Raw genomic sequence first — 22,680 nt, 5'->3', positions numbered from 1 at the left:
TGATGCAATTTGGTACTTGTGGATAGTAGTGACAATAAATATATGCATTATAATGTAAGCTCTCACGAGCAGGGCCCTCTACCCTTTTGTGCTTCTCCTTACTTACACTTTTATTTACTCCTTTGGGCTCTATTTACTACAATCTGCATTTGTAATGCAGATTGTAGTGTGATTTTACTGACTGAATTCGCATTGTGAATTCAGGCAATATCAGAGGGATTACTACAAATCCCTTGCAGGGACAGAGCTTGTGATAAAGCTCTGTCCCTGCAAATCCCCTCCACACACTTATCACGGTATTATCACAAAAAATACCGTGACAAGTGCTGATGCATGCACTGACCAACCATCGCCAAGCCCTGCCCCCCCCGACACTAAGCCCCGCTCCACAATCGCGGAACCCCCATGACCCTCCCTCCCCCCCACGACTCCACTCCCTTAATTACACTTACCTGCAGTCATCGGTGCTCCGGTGATGTCCTCCATGGCTCCGGTCAGCTAATATCCCATACAGCACTGGGACTCGGTCAGGTGATGACCGGGCACCAGTGCAGGCTGGGAGACCAGCTGACCGGAAGGAGGACATCACGGGAGCCCCGATCTCTGGTAAGTGTTTTTTTTACTATTTTTTTTTCTATTTTTTTTAGCAGAGATCAGCATGTGGTTTGTTTAAACCACACAGCTGATCACTGGGGCCGGCTCCGGGCTCTGCTCTGCATGTTAGAGCGGAGCAGGAGTCCGGTAACTGGGGGAGACCCTGGATAACGCCGCCTCCAGGTGGCGTTATTACCACAGGGCTTTCCCCGGTATTTTTTTCACAATTTATTTTCAGTAACTTTGGCCAGATCACATTTCCCATTACAGTTATGGGAAATGCGATCTGCTTACTAAAAATTAGTGATAATTAGGGATTGGAGTAGAATTTTACGAATTCTGGGCCTGATTCAGAGCCGGACGCTCTGACCAGAGCGCTCGCTCTGAATCAGGGCCCTCCTACCTCAACTTGGAGCGGCCTCCCACAGCCATAGCGAGCGTCCATGATGATGGTCGCGATGGTCAAGACCATCGGACCATCGGGCTTGTGACGAGACCCTGCGGTAGGGTCTCGCTGTCGCAAGCCCTGGAGTGATTTTGGCTCTATCAGAGCCCAAATCACTCCCACTGACATCACTACTGATGTCAGTGGGGCCGGACTCAGATGGTAGGTGTTCCCATTGGAACGTCTCCGTCTGGCAGCCACGCCCCCAGCACGCCCACCAAAGGGGGCATGCTGTCACTCACCATCAACAGCACGCCCCCTTTGGTGCGAGACCCCGTCGCTCGCCGGGTCTCGGGCTTTTGCACTTAGGCACCATCTACCCGCTTACGAGCGTACAGCGCTCGCGAGCGGGTTAGAATCTGGCCCTCTGCTCCAATTGCCCTGTAGTAACTTTAGGTGATACTAAAATAATGTGAAAAGAGTGTGAAAACTCCTTTTTCACTTTAGTTTAATAAAAATAATGTTTATAAATAGAGTCCTTTGTCCCCACTAGGGCATCTAACACTTACGCCCTGTTTGCTTATTTGAGTGTTATGATCACTAATGCAGTAATGTTTATAAACCTTGTCCTTGTTCTGCATTGTATTATATGTAAGTTACTGGCTTCTTGTTCTATATTTATGTACAATTTGAGGCACTGCGGAACACTTGTGGCACCATATAAATAAAGGATAATAATAATAATAATAATAATAATAATAATAATAATAATAATAATAATAATAATAATTTATAAACATGCAATATAAATAATAACACTACCTCATTACCATAAACTACTTACACTTTCCTCTAAGGATCCAAACGGGTTGCAAACCACTTTAAAAACAGCCCATAGCAACAATACACATTTAGAGATTTAATTGATTTTAACTTGTTTTGAGCATTGCTTTAAATATTAATTTTCAAGATTGGCTAAACATCACAGGGCTGTAATTTATTATCATTATGTATTTCTGCATTGAGAATAAAATCTTATGTGTCTGCAAGGAAGATCTCCACTTAGCCCTCACAGGGATCCAACAATTATAACTATATGAATTAGTCAATGACCACAAAGTAATTTCAGGCAATAATGTGACTATACCAAACTTGAAAACACCGTGCTTTGTTGCAGACAGTTTGGGCACAGCAGGCGGACATCACACAAGTGTGTTTGACCCAATTTTAGGTATAAATAAAAACAGCATGTCAAAATGTGTTTTCCATTTTATTCTGTAAAGAAAATTGCTGCCATTTCGTCTTTCCTCTTCAAATAAACATTTTCCGCAACCCCTGCTAGCAGCATCGGACATAACAGAAAAACCAATTTTCCAGTTTATAATGAGCCTCAGTTTAAAAGAAACATGGAGTATGCTTATTTTTCAATTTGCAACAATGCAGAACGAAGTATATGAGATTTTAAAGCCGATATGACATTCTGAATTTTCCAGGCACAATTAGAAGGACCTTGTTCTTTTAAGAGAGCCTTGGTCATAACTGCCTTGTCCACACTGTAAAAGGTAATTAAAAAGGACTAAATATGGGGCAGTAAATGTATGATAGTTTGCGGAGGGTATCTTGTGCGAATTTGCACTTCGCATTCTCAGAAAATGGGCACTTGTGATGAATTTTACGCATTCACTATCTCACATGCCCTTGGTTAGGGTCTCTTAAATATAAGCCACACGGCATTTTCTGTGCATGGCATTCTGGGGTGCAATTCCTCTTCCAAAGCCAGGGGAAACAGCGTGAAAGCACTGTCGCATGTGATGCAACCTTGCCAATTGAAGCACTTCTGGCTGCAGTCACATCACATGCGACATTGCTAGGTAAGACGTCGCTAGGTTAAATAAAATGACTTATAAGATCAGTCTGCAGCCTTTGACACTGTTGATAACCCCCATTTTATCCTTCAAAACCTCCATTTCTTTGGTCCTTCTAAATCTGTCCTCTCATAGTTCTCTTCTTACCTCACTAATCGTCTTGACCTCTGATTCTGCCCTCACCCTACCTCTACCTGTCATGTCCCCCAAGGGTCTGTCCTTGTCCTTATCCTCCTCCCTTGGAAACCGCATTAGATTCTTTGGTTTCCAATACCAGCTCTTTGGTGATGAAAGTCATATATACAGTATCTCTCCTCCCCTGACCTCTCTCCCTCCATCCTCTATTACTGCCACTCTGTAATATCATCCGCCCCCACTCACTTTTTCTGTAGATAACATTTCCCTCTTTGCTGGCCCTCAAGTCTGCTGCTTGGCTGTCATCTGTGTCTCCTCCCTCTCCTGGACCTCTCACATTCAAAATATCTGATCAGGGCCGTAGGTAGGGTAGTGCGGCCGGTGCCATGGCACAGGGCACCACAGGTCAGGGGGCGCTGTTTGGGCCTGTCAAATTTCTGTTTATTATCATTCTTGCTTGTAGCTTCCTCTTATCTCATCCCCAGCATCTCCTGGCCTCCCCTATCTCTTCCCTGGCCCTTCCCCATGAACCATTGGCCCTTTTTGGGTGCATTATGTCCCTTTGATAAATGAGGGGGGCGCCAATGCTCTTTATGGCATAGGGCACCAACAAGTCTAGTTATGGCTCCATATCTGATATTAGGTCAGTTTCCATCTGGCTATCAAATGGGCCAGCAGCAGGTGAGAGGGAGGTTGGAGAGAGCAGTGAATATAAGAATGGCAAAATAATGTTGAAGTTGAAGGGATTAGTTATGATGATTGGGGGTTAATTATGAGGATGAGGGAAGTTAATGACTTTAGTGAAACTAATTACAATTAAAGGTTTCTTTTAATGAGACTTGGTGGGGGGAGGGAGTTAAGGTAAGGTATTAATAATGAGAGGGGTTAATGAGAGAGTTAGGAAAGTATGGAGAGTGGCCAAATTATAACCAGCAGGTGATTTTATGCAAAGCAGCTATTCAGCAGATAATGCTGATGTTGGATATCTGACTCTGTATAAGAACAAAGAGGTGAAGATGTGCAGAGACTCATGTAGAGCGTCACTCATAAAATAATGGGTAAATGACGCGATCTGACGGACTTCAAAAGTTGAATGTTTGTTGGTGCTCGCAACAGCGGTGCGGGCATAAGCAAAACAGCTGCACTGGTGAATTGTTTGAGGGCAGCAGTTGTAGAGCACAAGGACTGTGGTCATAAATGAATACTGGATGCTTTAGTGGAATTGTGAGTGGGCAGACCTGTACAGTCTCACAGACGGGCACCATACTATGAATATTCTGAATCAGGGACCAATACAGATGGCCTCTCAATGAACAGTATGCAGAGCATTACATCGTATGGGATATAGAAGCAGAATGCCTGTCCGTACATCATGGTAATCTGCTGCACATGATAAAATGCCTGCGTTTTGCTCAGGGCACAGGAATAGGACGGTACATAATGGAAACGGTATATATGGTCTGATAAATCACATTTTTAATGACACCATACAGATGTTAGGGTGAGGATATGGGGACTAGAACATAAAAGAATGGATCCTTCTTGCATCGTTATGGCTCTTCAGGCTGGCAAAGGCATTTTTATGGCATGGGACATATTTCCATGGGAGTGTGTGAGCTCTTTGATTCGTGTGACAGGACAATTTTATTTATATATTGTTGCCAACTAAGGGGGTCATTCAGACCCGCTAGCGAGTGAAGGTCGCTCGCTAGCGGGTCGATGGTGGGCGCATGCGCACGATGGAGGGAGCTCCGTCGTGCGCATACACGAGACCCGGCGAGCGAAGAAAAATACGTTGCTCGGGGTCTCGCACCAAAGGGGGCGTGCTGTCGATGGTGAGTGACAGCACGCCCCCTTTGGTGGGCGTGCCAGGGCTGTGGCTGCCAGACGGAGGCGTTCCCATGGGAACGCCTACCGTATAAGTCCGGCCCCACTGACATCACTAGTGATATCAGTGGGAGTGATTTTGGCTCTGATAGAGCCAAAATCACTCCAGGGCTTGCGGCAGCGAGACCCTACCGCAAGGGTCTCGTCGCAAGCCCGATGGTCGCGATGGTCTTGACCATCGCGACCATCATCATGGATGCTCGCATAAGCTGTGGGTGGTAACCCACAGCTATGCGAGCGTCCATAAGGCCGCTCCACATTTAAAAAGGACGGCCCTGATTCAGAGCGAGCGTTCTGCTCAGAGCGTTCAGCTCTGAATCAGGGCCTAAGTGCACTCAGTGATGTTGATAGTTTTTCCCAATGAAGATGGATATTTCCAGCAGGACAATTCGCCATGTCATAGGGCTCCCATTGTACGCGATATATGAGGAGCATGGCAGAACGTTTTCTCTGCTGCAGTGGCCGAGTCCTCAATCCCCACAGCTCAATCCCACTGAACATTTGTGGGATGAGGTCAAAAGGAGGATCCAGCAAATGGATCTGCTACCATCAAACCTTTAGGAACTTGAAGATGCAGTTCATCACATTTGGGCTAATATTTCCCAGGAAACATGATGACAGTTAGTAGACAGTTACTGTAATAGAATCCATGCCTAGAAGAAGCCAGGCCAGGCCTAGAACAACTCAAGCCATACTAAGGGCAAAAGTTGGCTCAACAAAGTTCTAACCTGGCAGCCATATAATGTAGTCGCTCAGTGTATAATACTGGGCTTAATTAATGATGGGGAAGCTGTAAGTATAATGCTGATAGATTTTAATGATTAATTACTATGGCTAATGGGATTCCTGGATGAGAGGGTAACTGATTATTATGAATAACGATTAGAGTTAACTACAAGGATTTGGAGGTTTAGCTATGATAAAGATAACAAGAGTGGAAACATGGCTGATGAATCCAGTGCATTTATTAAACACAAAAAAATATATTATTTGTTTCCCCATTGGGTTGTGATAGAACAGGAATATGTGGACGTACATATTCCTCCAGCAACTCACAAATATATGCATGCTTATATATTTGTTGTGCGAGTTGCATAAGACCACACTTGTTGAATGGTCCCAGGCCTAGAGAGGATAAGGCCTTCCCTTTACTCTCTAAACGTAGGCAGGTGTGTGTCTGATGTGGCAGCCATTTTGATTTATGTTTTAGCTAAAAGCATGTTAAATGTGGTATTAAAAAGTGTGTAGAGATTAGTGTTTTATTTCTCTGCAGGTGTGATTAACTGCGGAGATATGTATAGGTTGAACTGCTATATACATTGTTCTAGCAGTAAGAATTATAGGTTTAAAATGTATAAGTTTTAACATGTACAGAACAGCACAGCAGGTCTCAGTTTTTATATAAACAAATGAGCTAATTGAGATAGCATTTAACTGCAATAAGCAGAAATGAAGGCTAAATGGACAACCATGACAGATTCCTACATAGGAACAATAAGATAACGCAGAATTATGTCATTATTATGTCTAAGGCATAGATGTCACAGACTTGGGATTTTGAAGCAGTGTTCCCGGGCTGGGCCTTGGATCTGTGTTATTCGACTTAGATTTTTTCTGGAGGAGACTTGGTCTGATGAAGTTCCTATGCATGGAAGAGTATTAGGAACTTATGAATGAGTGCAATTAGATGGTAGAATGCTGATGAGCTGATGGCAGCACGGGAGCTGCTAGGAAACTGTATGAAGAATGGTGGTAGTAGGGGAGCTACTTGGTGTGGCTGGGTAACCGTAAGATGAATGATGGTAGCACAGAAGCTACTTGGAGCGGCTGGGTAGCCGTATGATGAGCAGTGGTAGCACGGAAGCTACTTGGAGTGGCTGGGTAGCCATATGATGAGTGGTGGTAGCATGGAAGCTACTTGGAGCGGCTGGGTAGCTGTAAGGTGAATGGTGGTAGCATGGAAGCTACTTGGAGTGGCTTAGGAAGCTGTAAGGTGAACGGTGGCAGTACAAACTGCTTGGAGCAGCTTAGGAAGCCATAAGGTGAACGGTGGCAGTACGGACTGCTTGGAGCAGCTTAGGAAGCCGTAAGGTGAACGGTGGCAGTACGGACTGCTCGGAGCGGCTTAGTAAGCCATAAGGTGAAAAAGTAATTACTTGAAGGTAGCAATTACTTAGGGGAGCACAGTGAGGAAGCTCACTTAGTAACCCTAAGGGACTTATTGCTCTGTCAAGTTGTGAGAGCAGTAGAGATCCTTAAATAGGAAGTGCAGGATGCTGATTGGCTGAGAATGAGGGAGATGGATCCTATTGGAGGAGACAGCATCACATGGAGAATCCAAGATGGTCGCGCCCATAGACCAAAGGACCGCAGCTGAGACGCCGGATCTGAGGCAGCAGTCAGAATGCAGGAGCTGGCAGAGAGCAGGAGGAGAGACCACCCACATCGACAGGTAAACGGGAACCCGCAGGAGCTGACCGTCGGGGAGTCAGAGAGCCGAGACGCAGCGTCCTGACAGGTAAGTGCCGTAGTCTAATTCTGGGATCTCTATTGCGGGCTGTGATAATAGATAGCCAATAAAGACTTAGTACGTACCAGTGGCACAACTAGGGGGTCGGGCAGGGTGCATGCCCTGGGCGCCGTTGGACCGGTGGCGCGGGGGGTGCCACCGGCCACGGTACCGGCCCGCCCTAGTTAGCCAGTGTACCGCAGACTGCAATGAGTGCGGTCAGCACTACACATTTACACAGGACCGGCGCTAGGCTTCCAGCGCCAGTCCTGTGCTGCACGCCTGAGCCCGTTCCCTCCCCCCGAGCGCTTGCCCAATAGCGCCAGGAGGCGGGCTCAGGCTGTGCATAACACACGCATCGCCGCCAGCGCTGGCGGCGATGCGTGTGTTTAACAGCAGCCAATGAGAGTCAGATAGACTCTCATTGACTGCTGCTGCACCCACTGCAAGAGCCGGACTTCCATCCGGCTCCTGTAGTCGGTAATGGGACTGACGTCGTGATGTCTGTCCCATAATGTTGAGCGAGCCCGCCCGGGCGGGAGCGGCGTCGCGAGCAGGACCAGGACCAGGAGCAGAGATTCAGGTAAGTATATTTTTATATATATATATATATATATATTTTAAAACCTATCTGCACAACGGGGGAGGGGGGTGGCTACTACTGGGGGGACCTCTACTGGGGGAGGGGTGGCTACTACTGGGGGGGACCTCTACTGGGGGAGGGGTGGCTACTACTGGGGGGACCTCTACTGGGGGAGGGGTGGCTACTACTGGGGGGACCTCTACTGGGGGGGTGGCTACTACTGGGGGGACCTCTAGTGGGGGAAGGGTGGCTTCTCCTGGGGGCGCCATTGGGAGGACCTACTCTACTGGGGACTAATACTTGGGGGGGAACTACCACTGGGGGCCATTATAAAAGGGGCCTACTAGAGGCACTGCACTCGGGGGACCACTACTGGGGGCAATAATAGGAAGGGCCACTACAGGGGGCACTGGATAGGGGGGATCACTACAGGGTGCCTGCATAAGGGGACCACTACTGGGAAAACTGCATGGGGGGGACTACTGCTGCGGGCACTATATAAAGGGCACTGCATAAAGGGATACCGCTACTGGGCGCACTGCATTGTGGGGACTGCTACTGGGGGCACTGCATAAGGTGGAACACTACATGGGGCACTGCATTTGGGGGGGCCACTACTGGGGGTACTGAGTAAGGGGAACTAATTGGGGGCTGTATAAGGGGGACCACTACTGGGGATACTGTATAAGGGGTACTACTATGGGCCTGCAAAAGAGGGACCACAACTGCATACTGGGGGTACTGTAGAGGGGGTACTACTGGGGTTAAGGTGCATATGGATAGGAATGTTCAGCGTGAAAATAAAGGGGTGTGTCATGTTGACACACCACCATTTTTAAGTGACCATGCCCATTTATTTCCGCACACGCGGCTTCGGCGCGCGCACATATCGGTACGTGGGGGGAGGGGGCTCCATTTTCAAATTTGCCCTGGGCTCCAAATACCCTAGTTACGCCACTGGTAAGTACAAATATTAATTGGATTAATTGGACTAATTGGTTTTATTGGATATATAAACAAAAATAAGGTATACATATGAGCAGAGAAAGAGGGAGGGGGAGCAGTCGGAGAACAGAGGAGAGAGCACAGAACAAGGGTCGGGGTGCCGTTACGTATATATGAAGTATTAACTGACTGCTATCCTGCTATTCTGTACTGGGTGTCACCAATTTCTTTCAGAAGTATTCCCTACTGCTGTTGGCATAACCTATGTTTTTTGTTGGAAGTCTGCATTGGCAAAATATATGTAAGATTAAGCTGTCTTAAAGTAAAAACATTGTAATTTATTTTAGAATCTGTATTTGTGTGGAATTATTTCAATGCTCTCTATTACAAGTAAGGTTTGTAAGTAATCCAGAACACTATCTGTGTTAACAACTGTACTTCGAGATCCTTAAAAAATTTTGCTATGGGGCACAGGAAGTCTACTTATACCCAAGTGTGTACCTAATAAAAGACTGTCTCCCAGCATTCGGCAGAGTTTCCTGGATGGTCAATTAGTTTGGCTCTGACCTAAGTGAACATCTATTTGGTGCCACTTACGATAAGCCACTGAGTGAATAGGCTGTGTGAGTGGGTGCTGATGACCAAATTCCTCTTACCAAGCCAGCTAGGATGAGTACTCATTATCCTGCTGCTGACCGAATCTCCACCCTTTCCCAGAGAGCCTCACCTCACTTTCTTGCTGCCCTATCATAAGTTTTGGAAATTGTAGAAGACAGGGTTTGGAATTTAGAAGATGAGAGGAAACCACATATCCAGAGCCTCTCACAGTCCTGTCATTTCCATCTCAAAAATATTTCCAAGATTAGACCCTTTCTTACCCAGGATGCCACCAAAACCCTCATACACTCACTGGTCATATAGAGATTGGACTGCTGTAACCTTCTCCTATCTGACCTCCCCAACTCCCATCTCTCTCCTCTCCAGTCTGTCCTCAATGCTGCTGCTTGACTCATCTTCCTCTCCAAACACTCTACATCTGTCTCCCCTCTCCTACAAGCCCTCCACTGGCTCCCCTTCCCTTTCAGAACCCAATTCAAGGTTCTCACACTCGCTTACAAAGCCCTCACCCATTCCTCTCCCATTTACATCTCTGACCTCATCTCCCTCCGCTCTCCTGTCCGCCCCCTTCGCTCAACTAATGCACGCCGCCTCTCATACCAACTGATTACGTCTTCCCACTCCCACCTCCAAGATTTTGCCCGTGCTGCTCCCTACCTTTGGAACTCTCTCCCTCTCCCTATCAGACTCTCCTCCACTTTACAATCCTTCAAACGGGCTCTCAAGACCCACTACTTCATCAAAGCCTTCCAGCTCCCATCCTAACTTGCTGCAACATCTGCTTACCCCATCTGTGTCACACCTGTTTGTCTGCCCCTCCCCTTTAAAATGTAAGCTCTTACGAGCAGGGCCTCTACCCTCTTGTGCTCCTCCTTACTTTACTTTCACCTACTTCTTACCCCCCACCAGGGCACCTAACACTTGGTTGCTTACACTCTGTTGCATATCTAGGTGTTATGGTCACTAATATAGCAATGTATATTATCCATGTCCTGTCCTATTTTGTACTGTAAGTCAGTTGTCAAATTATTTGTTTATGTACTTTGTAAGGCGCTGCGGAACACTTGTGGCACCATATAAATAAAGGATAATAATAATAATAACTGGGGGGAGTGGACTAGACTGGAAGAATAATGGACAGCTACAATGCAGGAGATTATACCCCATGTAAAGTGGTGCCGTCCATACTCAAAACAACCAAGTAACAATTGAGCAGGATCCACGTGATGCCCATATAATTAACAAGTAACCTAACATCTAATAATTCAGTACAAATATGTTATTTGCATGGTAGATCCATAAGTAGGGTGTGACGTTCAGAGCATTGGCCAGATGCTTCCTCTAAAGGGTCTGAACACTTCCCCTGTCTCCTGCACATTTTCTTGTTCCAATTGCCAAAGACGGCGCTATTACAGAAAATAAGTAACTGAAGAGAGACGTGATAGATAACACCAATACAAGAGTCATAACAATTCACACAAAACATGAGTTAACACTAAAATTGTATTATACTGTGTTTATCAACATTAAGTTGGATTTCACTGATATCATGATAAAAGCAGTTTGTAGATACGCAAATACAAATAAATGTGCTTAAAGTTTGTAAAATATAATAAAAAATTTTTTTAACCCAAACTCTCATTTTATGCTTTTACATTTTTACATTTCACATTGTGTTACCATCATGTAGTAAAACCCTACTTAAAAACAATGTTTAGCCAGGCAACTCTACCCGCTGTAATGCATTCTGTAATGAAAGGTACACCTTCTGAAGAAAACAATTTGCTAAATGGCTTTTTTTTTTGCTTAAAGCAAATGGATTTATACTTGTTCTTTGTACAATGACTCTCCTTTATATTAAATGCATCTTCATGCCCAGAATCTTTTTCATCATTCTCATGAAAGCCTATTATCTTTCCATTAGCAAATCTGTTCGATAACTGCCCAGGTGCCTTTTGATCTGTCCAGCACATTTGCATTCTCTTCCTGTAGAATTTTGCATTACCCTTAAGAATTAATATTAGAGAGCGGCTCTTTATATCCAGCTCTACCATTAATGTTCTGAGTCGTCTAATGCAATTGCATTCACATCTCATGTTGATTAGTAGGCTGGCCTTCTAGCAGCCCACAACAAGTCTTACATTTACTTAGCAGGCAGGTTTTCCACAGGGATTGTAATACTTTCAAAATAAACATTTTATTCAGCATTTTCGGATTAATAAATCAATACACTGCGTTGGCTAAAGAAATATAGCTTCTAAATATCTACATAGGTTAATCCATAGGCAGCGATACTGATCAGCATTTTCATATATTATATTTTTTACCCTGTCAGAAGAATTCCATTAGAAAAGACATTGTAAGCAATTTCTTGTGAGTTTATCGACTAATTCCGCTAAAAAAGTTAGGGATAAACTCACATCAAATACATTTGTAGTGTACATTGTAGTCTCTATACAAGAATGGAGGAGCTTCTCTATCTCTTCCTGTCTTGCTCTCCAGAACGTCATCCTGTGAAATGGTCAATTGATACACGGGGGAGGGAGAGTGAGGTCACTGCAGTTTCACTGACTGAAATTATATCTTTTTGACCTTATAGAGGAGAAACCTTAACTAATTCCACATAATCAGCTGAGCAAAGAGAGGAGATATCCTATTACCCCTGAACATTGTTCGGGCGCTAATGGATCCCTGCGATGGGCAAAAAATGGGGATTTTCCGCCGATTATCCCCGCTTTTCGGAATTTTTTTATCTAATTCGAACAAAATAATAGGAAATATCTCAAAACACATGGGGTTCGCGATAAGCTCGCAGACCTATGTGTTTTCGGTGGTTAAAAAAATGGCACTTATCGTCGATTATTTTTCGGGACACATCCACGATAACTGCCGGCGGTGGGTGGCACTTTAGGGCTAATAGGATAGCCCCGCCGCAATCAATTAGCAGTGCTACTTTAGCGCTGCTAATTGGATACCCCCCATAGGGGGAGATTTATCAAAGCTTGGAGAGAGATAAAGTCGAGAGAGATAAAGTACCAACCAATCAGCTCCTGTCATTTTTCAAACACAGCCTGCAAAATGGCAGTTAGGAGCTGATTGGTTGGTACTTATCTTTCTCTTTACTTTATCTCTCTCCAAACTTTGATAAATATCCAGCTGAGAAAGGATACAGCCTTCAACTGATGTAGACTATAGATGACATCTAATAAATGCTGGATACAAGGGGCCTGATTCAGACACAGCTCCTTTCATGACCACAAATTGCGAATGTTAGCAGACTGCGCAGGCGCAGAAGCTATTTTATGCACTTATTTATATCTCTGGGTGATTTTGAGCCGATGGATCTTAGCTGGTTCCCATTTGCGTGAATAGGGTGTCTCTGTAAATGGGCGGAAATGACGCCCTCGCGCAATAATATCTGTTTTCTGGGGGTGTCCTGGGCATGTAGCTATACCTCTGAGTGCCGTACAGCTAAAGGAAGCGCAGATACTAATGATGACGACTGCAGCTGTGAACAGGAAAATAGTGGAAGGAGCGACTTCACGCTTCAAGCCATGTAGGTTCGTGCATTAGGCCTATGGCTACTTGCAGAAGCATAAAATAGTAAACCCGGCTTCAGTGGCTTCCCGCAAATACAGCCACTGCATCCAATAGGGCCAAGGGCTTCAAACAAACATTGCCGGATCCCACAGAAAATCTTAGTTATGGGCCCGGTGATGCCGCTGTAATCTCTATTGAGCATGTGGCACGCTCTTTACTCCACTCAGAAGAGGCATCAGCTCAGCCCTTTTCAGCATGTACCCACAGTAGTTCTGCCACTGGCTTTGAATGACAATACACACAATTAGGTCAGCCAGTACTTTGAGGTTTAGGAAACATTTTTTTATAAATGAGGAGGAGGAGCAGGCAATCTCTGCAATAAAGTCGCTGTCAGTGGTTACCACGTTGAGTTCTCATATTAGTTATGAGCATACTTGCCCACCCCCCTGATTTGGCAAGGAGCCTCCTGAAAATCCGGTCCCCTGGAAAGACAGGCAAACCTCCCCCCCGTGGGTATAAGAGAAACCCCCGCAGCGGGGGAGACTATAACGCGATTCACACTGAATCGTGTCATTTTGGCCCTGCCCCCTGCTTCATAATGCTGCTAATTTTGGCATTGTTTAGTGGGGGCGGGGTCATAATTATGCATGCATGTGGCCACGCCCCTGCTCCACCCATAGAACTACCCAGTAACGCCCCCCTATGCAGGTCACGCCCACCTGCAATGCCGATCTAGCTGCTCCCTCCTGTAAGGGGCAGCCAGAATATCAGCAACTCCAGGAAGAGAGAAGACAAGCAGACAGGCAAGTGGAAGCGGGGAGGGGTAGAAGGGGGGAGGGGGAGCGGGTGGGGGCGAGGACACACCGGACACAAGGGAGAGCTAAGGGACACAACGGAGGAGGGAGAGGAGAGTACAAACCCGACATCAAGGGTGGAAAGCAGGAGGAGGAGAGAGAACATGGGGCGGGTGGCTGACAGAGCGGAGACCGGGGAGCGGCACACAGCAGCGGGGGGAGAGATAACATAGAGGAGGAGGGGGGCAGAGGTTAGACACAGCAGTGGAGGCCACAGACATCAGCGGCTGCAGCGTGGAGGGTCACAGACACTGGCGTTGGCGAGGAAATCCATGGGACATGGCAAGTGTAGGGGGGAAAGTATCACTTTTCAGAAAAGCTGACTCCGCAAAAAGAGCAGCTTTTTGGAAGAGTAACTTTTGTTAGGGAGGAATGATGAATGCTTCAAAACAGTTTTTTCAACTCTCAGAGAGTTTAAAACATAATTATCACAAGTGATAAGTATGTAATGATGAATAGACCCTTTAATGTGTCCAGATCTTCATCTCAGTAATAAAAATAACCAAAGAGTGAGCGATTCATTTGTTTTCCCCGGTGGCTGTTACTAGTGGGTGTCCGATGGAGCAATTAAATTGTTGCTCTGTTCGGACACTAGAACTACATGCGCTGATATTTCTGCTCACAGCCTCCTGAGCTGGCGAGCAGCAATGTGTGAAAACCCCGTGGTTTGGGCGCTCAAATGATAGTATAGCAACTAAACGTGTTCTTTTGGGTGTGACAAGCACAACAATTAATGGGCACCCCAAAACAATTGAATTGCTTCATCGGGTGACCAATAATTATCGCTGCAATTGAATTTCCCCCACAGAACCTAATAAATCAAATAACACACAAAATTATATACTTTTCATTAATCTCTTATGCACTTTGGTTTTTACCTTGTGCAAAAGACATACACTTATTTATTGAATGTATTTGAGATTGTACATTGTAAAAAAGTAGATCTTTTTGTGCCTTATATTATATTTTTGTGTCTTATATTATATTAGATCTTTTTGTGCCTTTGCATAAAGTAAATTGCATCCATTTATTTGGCAGGTAAAGCCTACCACTTATAGAGGAGCAGTCCGCTTAATCTGTGTTGGAAATCTACCAGAAGGTCTTAATTCTTATTCAACCACACTTCTGTTTCAATTACCAAGTGTTGAAAAGTTAATGGAACTGGGAAAAGAGCTGAATAGTATGTGCAATTTTATTTATTTATTTATTTTTTTTCATGTAAAAAAGGACCAGTACACAAAGTTACAAATTGATACAAGGTTTATAGTAGCTTCCACTCCCTGGACAAGTCTGTAGATGTTCTCAGTATTTTATTCAGTTCTGAAATAATTTCACTGATTTTTTCCTGTTTTCAGGACAGGATTTAAAAATTTAAATTATACCGAAAATTGCGTGCCAGCAGAAAACAAGCTCTGAGTATTTATATTATTAACTTAAAATTCCAATACAGAGAGTTTACCTAAAGGAACAGACTCATTTATCAATGAGTTTTATCATATGCAACGAGTTTTAAACTCTTGTTGCGTATGATAAATGGCGCTCAAGCCAATCAGCTCCCTACTGTCATTTTTCAAACAGATGACAGTTGGGAAGTGATTGGCTGGAGAACCATTATCATAAGCATTGAGTTTTAAAACTCGTTGCGTATGATAAAACTCGATAAATGGGCCCCATAATATTGTCACTGCTCAAGTGAGAGCTGACTACTGTGTGATGGGGACAAACACAAGCAAGTGGCTCAGGCTTTATACAATCAATAAATTCTGTTATCTCAAAGAGTTACTGTATAATCATATACAAAACCTACTAGCACCATACAACTGCCGTTCATTACAGAGCATTCTAGTGACTAATAAACAATCCATACAAAATACAATGCACAGATCATTCTAGCATAATCTATACAATAGAAAGATTATTTAGTGACATATATACAATACAGTGATCATTGTAGGGACCACTGTGGAGTATAAAAAACATTTGAGTGATAGCTATACAATACAGAGAGCATTTTAAACAATAACATTCAATAGAGAGAACATTCTAGGCATCTTTATACAAAACTGCGAACATTCTAGTATTCAATAAACAATAGAGCAATCTACTGACTTCTATATAATCCAGATCGTATACAGTAGTGATCTATTTACAATCTAGAGTTCTAGTAATTTCAGACTAATAAAGACAACATTCAAGTGTCCAATATAAGATACAGGGCGGAATTCAATCATTTCACCCCCCTCCGCGCCCGACAGGAGCTATTCAATTGTTGCTCCTGTTGGGCGCGATCAGCTGCCGGCACACCATTTCAGCTCGCACACCCAGGGGGTGTGAGTTGAAACAGGCGAAAAGTGATGTGTTTGGGTGCCCAAACTGCATTTTTCATAATCGCAAACAGCACTTTGGTAGGGGGGTTGCCATTTTTATGCAGCTAAACCCGACCTCTATGGGTGCGATCAGCACGTAACAGGCATCAATTGAATAACACCAAGCGATCTCCTGTCACTTTAGAAGGGAGATCGGCGCGCTAAAACAATTGAATACCACCCACATAGAGCATTCTAGGCACGTATATCCCTTTTACACCGGAGCTAACACCCGGGTTATTGCAGGGTTAACCCAGGCAGCTCCTTGGTGTAAAAGGGGTGAGGGTTGGATCGCCTAGTCGAGTGACCCGGCAATCCAACCCAGGTAACTAGCAGGGTTTAACACGGGAGTAACCTGTGAAACCCTGCTGTGTGTACGGCGCACTCCGGGTCTTGATGACCTGCAGTGCACCGCAAGCCGGCCGATTTGTCCGGCTTCAGTGGCGCTTGGAGATGACGTCATCTTCAAGCGTCCACTTTCATGATGGAAAAGCCGGGTATATGCAGACCCAACTGCATTGTGAATATCCCGAGTCGGCGCCGGCTAAATTCCGGGTCTGATCCGTATAGGAACCCTGTTCCAACTCCGGGTCAGACCCGGAATTTTGGTGGAAAATGGGTATTACTTACAATGTATAGAGCATTCTATTTACCTTTATAAAATATGGAGACATTTCCAGTGGTTATCAATGCTGCCTCTCCATATTGTGACCACAGGTTAAATCCGACCAGGGCGCCATCTAAATGGATTTTCAGTTTCTTCACACAGTCAAAAAACATACTAAGTGATTAAATAGGTTGCTGGCAAAAAAATCCTAGTTTGTGTGATAGGGAATTTAGACTGTAGGTCCATTAATGCAAGGACTGATTTGAATGTACTCTCTGTACAGCACAGCTTAGTATAGTAGTGCTCTATGAATCATTATAAAATAAATAAAACTCAACAGAATACAGAAAGCATAATATACTGTATAATATATATAAACATACTGTAGAACATTATGGTTACCTCTGTACAATGTAGAGGGCATTATAATTAGTCATGAGCGATTCCGATTTAGCTTGGATCTTCTCGCCAGGTTTGGATCTCAGAATGAGGCAAAATGTCATCTTTCACAGACCTCTCAGGACAGATCCAAGCTTGGCAGGAAGATCTGAACCAAAACTAAACCACTCATCTCTAATTTTAATAAACGTGGAGGATATTTTAGTGACCTCTTTACAATACAGAGAACATTACAGTCACTTCTATACAATACATAGCACATTCTTTGGTAGCTTTATAATGCAGACCCTGGTGATATCTACAATTCATGCCTATCCTGCACATACAAACAAACTCTGAGATTTCTAAAAATATTTATTTATCTTATTAGTCCTAATATTAATTGTCTGCACTCAAAAACTCTGAGTTCTGAATGTGTGCTTATAATGTCATTAAAATGTATTTATTTTACCTGGGTTGTATTAAGGTCTGAGAAAGCCATGTGCAGCGGGCCCCCTCGTCTGAGCAGCAGGTTCTATCACGCCCACTACTTCCTACCTGGTGCAAGTTCCCCTATTCTATGCGTTGTCAATCAGTGGCCTGTTACCATGAAAGCAGACGCTGATTGGCTGGTGGGGCTCCAAGTACAGTAACACACGTGGCTCCTGTCACAGTTACAAACAACACTATGGGGCATATTCAATCGGGTGCGAGGTTTAGCGAGGAAAAAACATTGCACCCAATTTTGTATTACCGCGGGTATGCGCGCTTCCGATACCCGCGATATCCAATTAAATAAAAGTGGCTGCTGGGTTTTCAGCTCTGAAAACTCCATGCCGCGTAAATAATAATAGAAAAATATTCTGCACTTACCTGCCTGGGGGTACCCGGTGGTCTCCACGGATGTTGGTGGTCTCCCCTCTATCTTCTCACTGGAGAGGGGTCTTCTAGGAGTCCAGGGGGCTGCTGGGAGGCTCCAGGGGCTGGTGGGAGGGGCAATGGCAGCGCACATTTCGGGAGGGCACACAGACACTGGTGGGGCCACATACACCGGGGGTCACACACACACGACACTCATACACACACATACTTACTCATACACACTTACAAACACTAACAAACACTCACACACAGTGACATACAGCCCCTGCTGCAGAGGACCCGGCTTTCCACGCTGGATGCAGAAGAAGATGCAAAAGACAGTGATGCAGAAATTAAATAATTATGGACTAATTAAGCTACCAGGGTCCCAGAGCAAGTCCCACTGATTTTTCCTGCTCTGGAGGTGCGAGAATAAAGACCTCCCGGCAGGCAAAAATCTTTAAAAAAAAGCTCCTAATTGAGTAGCAAAATTCCCGCACCTGCAGGCAAAAACCTTGCAGGTGCGGAATTTTTGCTTTTCTTGCACCCAATTGAAGATTCCCCTATATGTACAGCATGTACATATAGTGCTGCTATGTCCTTCTGATTTGTATGCGTGGTTTGTTATTTTCTTACCCATGGATGCCTACTGGAGTAGAGAACCGATAAGGGTTAGTATGTAGTGTGTATAATAACGTGTAATAACGTAATAAAACATTGTGTTTGCATTGTCATTATTTTATTATTTATTTTACAGGGGGACTATAGGCACTAGCAAGCCCTTACTACCCTGCTTGCTGGTACTTGTGGTTCTCCAAGTACCGGCATGCTGGAGAGGCTTGCTGGGACCTGTGGGCCCGATTCAGACCCGCTTGCTAGATGCGTTCGCATGCAGCCGTCTGCATTAGCACGCCCCCTATGTCTTGGCGTGCAATCTGGATGTGTATTTAGATGCCCACCAGCCTGTTTTAAGACGCCACTTTCCCTTAGCAATACAAGTCATCTCCAGGAAGTGTATGCAACCATCGGTAACTTCAAGTACCATCGGATCCATACGCAGTACTTGTGGCTGACCATACCCTACCACAAGCACTGCGAGTGCTTCAGTGTTGAATTCAACCATGTGACATGTACTATGATGCTCCGTCTTAATTATGCACGCCTCTGAAACGGCGTTAAGACTCAGACACGCCTGCATTTGCACCACCACTCCCCTGTTTCCATCGACCAACTCCTGTTACCACCCACAAACGGCTTGCCCTGTCACTCAATCTAGCGAGGCGTCTGTGTACAAGGGGCGTGGACTAGTTCACGCATGCGCACTGCGTTGCTAACGCCTGCGCACATTGCAAACATCGGCAGGCTACGTGAGAAGGCAGACTAGCGAGTGGGTCTGAATCGGGCCCTGTATTCCTAATGTAAAAGACAATATTGCTTTCAATCTATTCTATACACCTATTAACATTATACCCATCACCCAGGGGTGCATGGGATAGCCCTGGGCTTCAGCCCCACCTTGGGGTACACTAGAGAGGGGGGAACCCTTTATTGGGGGGATCCCACCTCCAACTTTTATACTTCTGGCCTGTGCTAACTAGTTGGGGAGGTGAATGCTTTAGCCCAGGGACCTTGAACAAGTGTGTCCCCTGACTGTGGCATTATCCCTTTGCCAGTGGAGCCCGGTGCTGGTTCTAAAAAATACAGGGAACCCCCTACACATTTGTTTCCTTGTATTATTTGAACCAGGGCTAGCTCATGGAGAATTGGGGCTGGTTATGTTTGAGAGGGGGGACCCCCATGTTAAATAAAATTAACACTTTAAACATTGTGTAGCTTATATTAAACTGCCATTCTGTCTGCCACTGCTGTGCCACTCTATTTCCTAAATGTGCTAGATTCTTTTTTAAGCTGCCATGTGTTTGTGCCACTGCTCTGTCACTTAGTTTAGCCAGTCAGCTCACTGCAGCCTTTGGTCAATATGGGTGACAATATTGTGAGCTGTGAGTTGGTCAAAATTGACTGAAAATGACAGGAAATTAGTGTTCTTGAAATTAAAAATAGTGTGGGCACAAAAACAGGCCCAAATTACATAATTTTAATTGTTTTTATCAATTGTTTTAAAAACATCCAGCTCCAAAACCAAAACACTTGAGGGTGGTTAAACAAAAATCAAAATACGGGCAATTGTGCACATCTCTTATGTTTGTACTGTATGTATGTATGTCTGGCACCCTGCTTTTCAAATGTAAGATAAACTTTGTCAGTTCATCCCCAGGTGCTTATTAACTGATATCCTTGGGTGTGGTCCTGTCTCTTTAAGCCGGGACCTATATTCATCTTTAAAATTAGTGTGCTGACTTGAGCCAAATGTGGCAGAGCAATGACCATATATCTGAGGGTCAGTGTAGGGCATACTTGCCGACAATCAGCTCCAGCCTTCCGGGAAGGAGCTGATTGTCGGCTAATAGCGGGGGGCGGGGCCGGCCATTGGGGGCGGAGCCGGGGGCGGGGCTGCCATATTGGGTCACACTGGTGGCGGAGCCGCACGATCGCGTCATTGTGACTCCGCCCCCTCTTTACAATGCTGTGATTTTAGGCATTGTGAAGCAGGGGGCGGGGCCACGATGACGCGATTCTGCGCGAATCGCGTCACCGGGCCCCCCGCTGCGGGGATTTCTGTTTTTTTCAGGGGGGAGGTGGGGAGGGTGTGAGTCGTCCGGGAGGCTTGCCTGCCTTTCCGGGGGGCCGGGAGCGGCACCCGAAAATCGGGAGGCTCCCGGCCAAATCGGGAGGGTAGGCAAGCCTGGTGTAGGGACTGGCCAGATGGAAAGACCGTGAAGTGGTTGGTCAGTTTGATAAATTATTTCAATATTTTGGAACTAACATTCCCTGTATTCAAATGAATTACAGTTTGAAAAATAAGTGAGTGAGTGCCGAGTTTGTATGATTTATGTAGATGGTGTTGTCACATACCAAGGGCACCCCAGATGGTTGAGTGCCGTGGATTAAGCCTGTCATTATATATACTGTAAATATAAATATATACCACACACAACTAGTACAGATATACAACACTAAAAAGAGAGTGATGCATTCCAAATTTGAGGTATAACTTTTTTTTCTGTAAAATAATATTTCATCACACCAACTACATTTTGCACCAATGAAATATACAAACATCTATGTTTAAAAATAATTTTATTCAACTGTGTGTATTTTTGTACCTATTGGCTCTTTTTCTTTTGTATTATATTAAGGGGTATTAAGGGGCAATAATATTTGAATGTCTTTGGTTAAGTATTAAATTGACTAATTATGGTGCAAAACTAATACTACCATAACCAGTATTTTTACAATACTCAATTTTACGTAAACTATTTGTTCTGCTTTATAGCTGGTGAAATAGTAAAAAAATATATATATTTTTTTTTATTAAACAAAATGTTTTAATCTAAATGACATTTCAACTTTTGTATTCTAAATAGCAGATTTTGTACTGTGACATCAAACATGCTGTTTAATACCAAAACTATTATTCATCTTTTCACACTGTGAGCAAGCTGGCACAGTGCATATTCCATAAAGAATCCTAAATAATTCATGCCTAGAACGCATGACATATGTAATAAATCACCCCACAATATTTATTCACAGGTTTTATTGAGCAGATAAAATTTAGAACATCGAATTAGTGCTGAAAAACTAAAGCAAAAATATATAGCAAGCGTTATGGTACAATGTATCCAAAATGTGTTATGTTGCGGTGACAAGCTATGGAGGCATGTTGCGGTGACAAGCTATGGAGGCATGTTGCGGTGACAAGCTATGGAGGCATGTTGCGGTGACAAGCTATGGAGGCATGTCACGGTGACAAGCTATGGAGACATGTTGTGGTGACAAGCTATGGAGGCATGTTGTGGTGACAAGCTATGGAGGCATGTTGTGGTGACATGCTATGGAGGCATGTTGCGGTGACAAGCTATGGAGACATGTTGTGGTGACAAGCTATGGAGACATGTTGCGGTGACAAGCTATGGAGGCATGTTGTGGTGACAAGCTATGGAGGCATGTTGTGGTGACATGCTATGGAGGCATGTTGCGGTGACAAGCTATGGAGACATGTTGTGGTGACAAGCTATGGAGGCATGTTGCGGTGACAAGCTATGGAGACATGTTGTGGTGACAAGCTATGGAGGCATGTTGAGGTGACATGCTATGGAGGCATGTTGCGGTGACAAGCTATGGAGGCATGTTGTGGTGACATGCTATGGAGGCATGTTGCGGTGACAAGCTATGGAGACATGTTGTGGTGACAAGCTATGGAGGCATGTTGCGGTGACATGCTATGGAGGCATGTTGCGGTAACAAGCTATGGAGACATGTTGTGGTGACAAGCTATGGAGGCATGTTGCGGTGACAAGCTATGGAGACATGTTGTGGTGACAAGCTATGGAGGCATGTTGCGGTGACAAGCTATGGAGGCATGTTGCGGTGACAAGCTATGGAGACATGTTGTGGTGACAAGCTATGGAGGCATGTTGTGGTGACATGCT

Source organism: Taudactylus pleione, unplaced genomic scaffold (genome assembly GCF_031769625.1).
Source record: "Taudactylus pleione unplaced genomic scaffold, aTauple2 ptg000238l, whole genome shotgun sequence".
Lineage (NCBI taxonomy): Eukaryota > Metazoa > Chordata > Amphibia > Anura > Myobatrachidae > Taudactylus > Taudactylus pleione.
Note: the sequence above shows the minus strand (reverse complement) of the source record.